Consider the following 6,000-nt stretch of genomic DNA (forward strand, 5'->3'; position numbering starts at 1 on the left):
GCTGTTTCCCAGGAAAGCAAGGAAAAGTCATAAAGCCCAAAAGTGACCTATACAAGTTAATAGGTATGATTCATATGTTAATGGAAGAGGCACATTTTTAATTAACACACAAAAACAAGACTCTTCCTTAAACCCAATATAGAATGGGGCTTTTGTTCACATGTCTGACATTATAAAAAGGATTTTCTTGAAGGACAAGTAAACATATGTTACTCATATAAAATATTTTGCAGTTTGAGTTTGAGCAATTAGCAAATGCATAAGAAGTCAGAAATACATCATGAATTAGTTTTTGCTAATGTGAATAAGTTTTTGTAACATTAAAGTTTCTATCAAAATACAGAAATTCTTACTGATCTAAGATATTTAAGACGTTTTGTCACTTTTTTTTTAGTTTTTTTTCTTATTGGATATTTTTGGATTTACATTTCAAATGATCCCTTTCCTAGTTCTCCCTCCTCCAGGAATTCCCGATCCTATTACCCCTCCCTGTGCTTCCATGAGGGTGTTTCTCCACCCACCCACCCACTGCCACCACCACCCCCACCCCACACATTCCCCTACACTGAGGCATCTAGCCTTCACAGGACAAAGGGCTTTTCCTCCCTTTGACGTCCAACAAGGCCATCCTCTGCTACATATGGATCTGGAGCCATGGATCCCTCCATGTGTACTCCTTGATTGATGGTTTAGTCCCTCTTGGGGGTACTGGTTGGTTCATATTGTTGTTCCTCCTATGGAGCTGCAAACCCCTTCAGCTCCTTCACTGAGGATTCTGTGCTCAGTGCAGTGGTTGGCTGAGAGCATTCACCTCTGTATATGTCAGACACTTGCAGAGCATCTTAGGACATAGCTATATCAGACTCTGATCAGCAAGCACTTCTTGCCATTCACAATAGTGTCTGGGTTTGATGACTGTATATAGGAAGGATCCGCAGGTGGGGCAGTCTCAGGATAGCCTTTCCTTTAGTGTCTGATCTACACTTTGTCTCCATATTTCCTCCATTAAATATTTTGTTCCACCCTTCTAAGAAGGACTGAAGCATCCACACTTTGGTCTAACTTCTTTTTGAGCTTCATGTAGTCTGTGAATTGTATCTTGGGTATTCTGAGATTTGGGGATAATATCCACTTATCAGTGAGTGCATATAATGTGTGGTCTTCTGTGAGTAAAACTTAGGATCATACTACTTTCTATTCCATCCATTTGCCCAAGAATTTCATGAACTCATTGCTTTTAACGGCTGAGTACTAATTATGTAAATGTACCACATTTTCAGTATCCATTCCTCTGTTGAAGGACATCTGGTTTCTTTCTGGCTGTTATAAATATGGCTGCTATGAACGTAGTGAAGCATGTGTCCTTATTATATGTTGGAGTATCTTTGGGTATATGCCCACGAGTGGTACAGCTGGGTCCTAAGGTAATACTATGTCCAGTTTTCTGAAGAACCACCAAACTGAGTTCCAGAGTGATTGTACCAGCTTGGAATTCCATCAACAATGAAGGAGTGGTCCTCTTTCTCCACATCCTTGCCAGCATCTGTTTTCACCTGCGATTTTGATTGTAGCCATTCTGACTAGTATGGAATCTCAGGGTGGTTTTGATCTGCATTTTTCTGATGACCAAGAATTTTGCACATTTCTTTAGGTGCTTCTCTGCCATTAAATATTCCTCAGTTAATAATTCTTTGTCTAGCTCTGTACCACATTTTTAAATAGTGTTATTTAATTCTCTGGATTCTAACTCCTTGAGTTCTTTATATATATATTGGATATTAACCCTCTATTAGATATAGGATTAGAAAAGATCTTTTCCCAATCTGTTGGTTGCAGTTTTGTCCTCTTGACAGTGTTCTTTGCCTTACAGAAGATTTTCCATGGTGAGAGGCCCCATTTGTCTATATTTGATCATAGAGCATAAGCCATTGGTGTTCAGTTTAAGAATTTTCCCCCTTGCCCATGTGTTTGAGGCTTTTCCCAACTTTTTCTTCTATTAGATTCAATGTACTGGCTTTATATGGAGGCCCTTAATCCACTTGGACTTGAACTTTGTACAAGGAGATAAGAATAGATCAATTTGTGTTCTTCTACATGCTGACCACCAGTTGAATCAGCACCACTTGTTGAAATTGCTGTCTTTTTTCCACTGGATGGTTTTAGCTCCTTTGTCAGTGATCAAGTGACCATAGGTGTGTGGGTTTGTTTGTGACTGTTCATTTATAGTGTGTTGATTTGCTTGCCAGTACCTATACCATATAGTTTTTATCACTTGCTCTGTAATACAGCTTAAGGTCAGGGATGGTGATTCCCACAGAAATTCTTGTATTGTTGAGAATAGTTTTTATTACCCTGAGATTTTTTTGTTATAACAAATGAAATTGCAAATTGCTCTTTATAAAGAGTTGAGTTGAAATTTTGATTGGTATTGCATTGAACCTGTACATTGTTTTGGCAACGTGACCATCTTTACTGTATTAATCCTGCCAATCTGTGATCATGGGAGAACTTTCCATCCTCTGAAATCTTCTTTGATTTATTTCTGATGATGATTTTTTTTAATTTCCTTGGATTTTGTTGTTATGTCTCCCTTTTGATTTCTGGTTTTGTTAATTTGAATACTGTCTCTGTGCCCTCTGGTTATTCTGGCTAAGGGTTCATCTATGTTTTTGATTTTCTCAAAGAATCAGCTCCTGCTTTTGCTGATTCTTTGTATAGAGCATTCAGGTGTGTTGTTAAGCTACTAGTGTATGCTCTCCCAAGTTGCTTTTCAGAGGAACTCAGAGTTAGGAGTTTTTCTATTAGCACTGCTGTCATTGTGTCCCATAAGTTTTGGTATGTTGTGTCTTCATTATTATTAAATTCTACAATAATTTTATTTTTTATTTCTTCCTTAATAAAACTATCATTGAGTAGAGCATGTTCAGCTTCCATGTATATGTGGGCTTTCTGTTGTTTGTGTTGTTACTGAAGACCAGCTTCAGTCCGTGGTGAACTTAGATAGGATTCATGGGGTTATTTCAATCTTCTTGTATCTGCTGAGCCGGTTTGATGACAGATTATATGGTCAGTTTTGGAGAAGATACCATGAGGTGCTGAGAAGATGATATAATCTTTTGTTTTAGGATGAGATGATCCTCATACAGATATCTGTTAAATCCTTTGGTTCATAACTTCTGATAGTTTCACTGCATCTCTGTTTACGTTCTGTTTCCATGATCTGTCTGTCCATTGCTGAGAGTAGGGTATTGAATGCTCCCATTATTATTGTGTGAGGTATAATGTTTGCTTTGAGCTTTATTAAAGTTTCTTTTATAAATGTGGTTACACTTGCATTTGGAGCATTGATGTTCATAATTGAGAGGTCTTCTTGGTAGACTTTTCCTTTAATGAGTATGAAGTGTCCTTATCTTTTTTGATAACTTTTGGTTGAACGTCAGTTTAATTCTATTTTAGAATGGCTAATCCAGCTTGTTTCTTGGGATCAATTGCTTGGAAAAAATTTTTCCAGCCTTTTACTATGAGGTAGTGTGTGTCTTTTTCACTGAGGTATGTTTCCTATATGCAGCAAAATGCCCGGTCCTGTTTACATATCCAGTCTGTTAGTCTATGTCTTTGTATTGGTGAACTGAATCCATTGATGTAAAAAAATATTAAGGAACAGTGATTGTTGCTCCTGATATTTTTGCTGTTAGAGTGTAATTATGTTTGTGTAGCTATCTTCTTTTGGGTTGGTTGAACAAAGATTACTTTCTTGCTTTTTCTAGGGTGTAGTTTCTGTCCATGTGTTGGCATTTTCTATCTATTATCCTTTGTAGTACTGGAATTCTGGGAAGTTTCTGTGTAAATTTGGTTTTGTCATGGATTATCTTGGAGCCATGGGTAACACCATGTGTACTATGTGGTTGATGTTTTTGTCCCCAGATCTCTTATAATGAGGTACCTAAAGGCTTGGAGGCCTTAGCCAATAAGCCTTCCTTCCCAGATTTTCCTCCCTGTAAAACGCATTTAACCTCAAGCCTACCATAACAAGGGGGGGGGGGAGAGTATGGTTTTACTTATCCACTTTCTGCCATGAAAATAAATGCCATTAAAACCATGGACTGTCTCTTTTCATTGGGATTCACCATGGAGAGCCATGGAGAAGGCCTTTGCCTATAGAATTCCCATCTATTCTCCCATAGAAGGCCTCTCTGTGCTCCCAGCTATGACTGCCTCCAAGCACAAGCCCAAGTCAACCACCAACAAGCCCACATTCACCCCACAGGACCATCAGGAGCTTTCCTCCATTCCTCCCCCGACCCAGCCCACAGCCAGATGCAGCCCATGGGACCCACTCAGTTCTCAGCTCTTCTGGGGCTTCCAGTAGCACCTGTGTGTCAAAGAGTCTAAGAAACAGACAGCCTCCGCCTCACCACAGGCCACGGGAGCCCCAGAGTCAGCTCTAGCTGTCTGTACTCAGACTGTTCTTCCCCAACCCAGAGCAGTGTCCTGGGGCTTCCCTAGAGTCCATTGCCCACCCAGCACTGGTGTGGGGTAAGCATGGCCATCTTTCCAAGACCTGCCTCTCTGAGTGGCTGATCCCTGTGACAGAACATTGATCTATGAGTGGCTGATCCCTGTGACAACATTGGTACAGAATTTTGTATATTGGTACAGAAATAAGATTATTTTTGATAAATTGTAGAGCTAATCATATATTGATATAAGTTTAAGGTTATTTTCACACACACAACATAAACATGCTGTCAGTATTTACTCAAGGTATTGTACTTAAATAATTCTGCAATGTAAAGATCTAATCTTTCTGAAAACTGATTGTATGGGGTAAAAAAGAAATACATGTTGGGTGTCAAACAGTTAAACTCAGGCACTAGGGTAGTTAATTACAGTCTTGTTTTTCAAGGTAATTCAGATAGCAAAGAGCTAAGAATAAATAATGTTGGGCAACTCAGATATACTATAAATAGATAACTGTTGTGGGCTGTCCGGATGCTGTATGTATTCTGATGTCCATTCTGCTTTCTCAAAAGATGTTGCCCTAAGGAGCAACGCATCATGTACTAAGGCAAGTGAATCTTCTCCCCATTTTGACTTGTCAATAAAGACTACAGTCTGTAATTGAGCAGCAGAGGAAAAGATGGAACAGGCAGAGAATGGGGACCTGGGATGGGGGCGTTAACTGGGAAGGGGGATAACATTTGAAATTTAAATAAATAAAATAACCAATTAAAAAGGAGAGTGGGGACAGGTAAAGAAGGCAAAAAAAAGAAGATAGGGGAAGGATAGCAGGAGGAAGCCATGATGAGGCATATCCACATGGCCAGGAGAAATTACAAGTAGCAAGGGATAAGTTAGTTTATTGTTAGATCTGCCAATTCTAGGCATATAGCTCAGAAATATAATAACTGGATAGTGTGTTTGCTATCTGGGCTTATTGGAACTGGAAACTCTAGCAACTAATTGGTACGACTTACCTGGCTTAGAAAGCAATTAATCTAAAATAATAGTTCACTCTCCCCTCCCCCCAAATATAAACAACTAGAACTGTGCTATAAAGATGCAGCAGGTTGGAAATTAAACACTGAGTGGGTCTAAGGAGTCTACAGAGATATAACTAAGAAGCACTCTTTCCAAGTCCCAAGTAAACTGTGGCAACCAGTGGCAGAGGCAGTGCCCCAACCTGGAGCTGGGACAAAGGCAGCACCAGTGCCACAATGTGTTTGAGTTTCTCTGATCCTAATGAATCAAAGCTTAGGATCAACAGGTGAAAAACAACAACAACAACAACAAAAGCCGAAAAAAAAAAAAAAAAGCACAGCTAAATTTCCAAAGCTTTCTCATGGACACAGCAGGTTCATCTCCCTAACAGAGACCCTTCCCATGCTCACTTCCCCATATTTCCCACATCTAAACAGGACACAGAACAGTCCAACCTGCTCCTACGACTGCTTGCACTGTAGGCTGTCTGAGATTATCGAACATGCTGCCTACTACAAC

The sequence above is a fragment of the Apodemus sylvaticus genome, chromosome 23, assembly GCF_947179515.1.
Source record: "Apodemus sylvaticus chromosome 23, mApoSyl1.1, whole genome shotgun sequence".
In the NCBI taxonomy this organism is placed as follows: Eukaryota; Metazoa; Chordata; class Mammalia; order Rodentia; family Muridae; genus Apodemus; species Apodemus sylvaticus.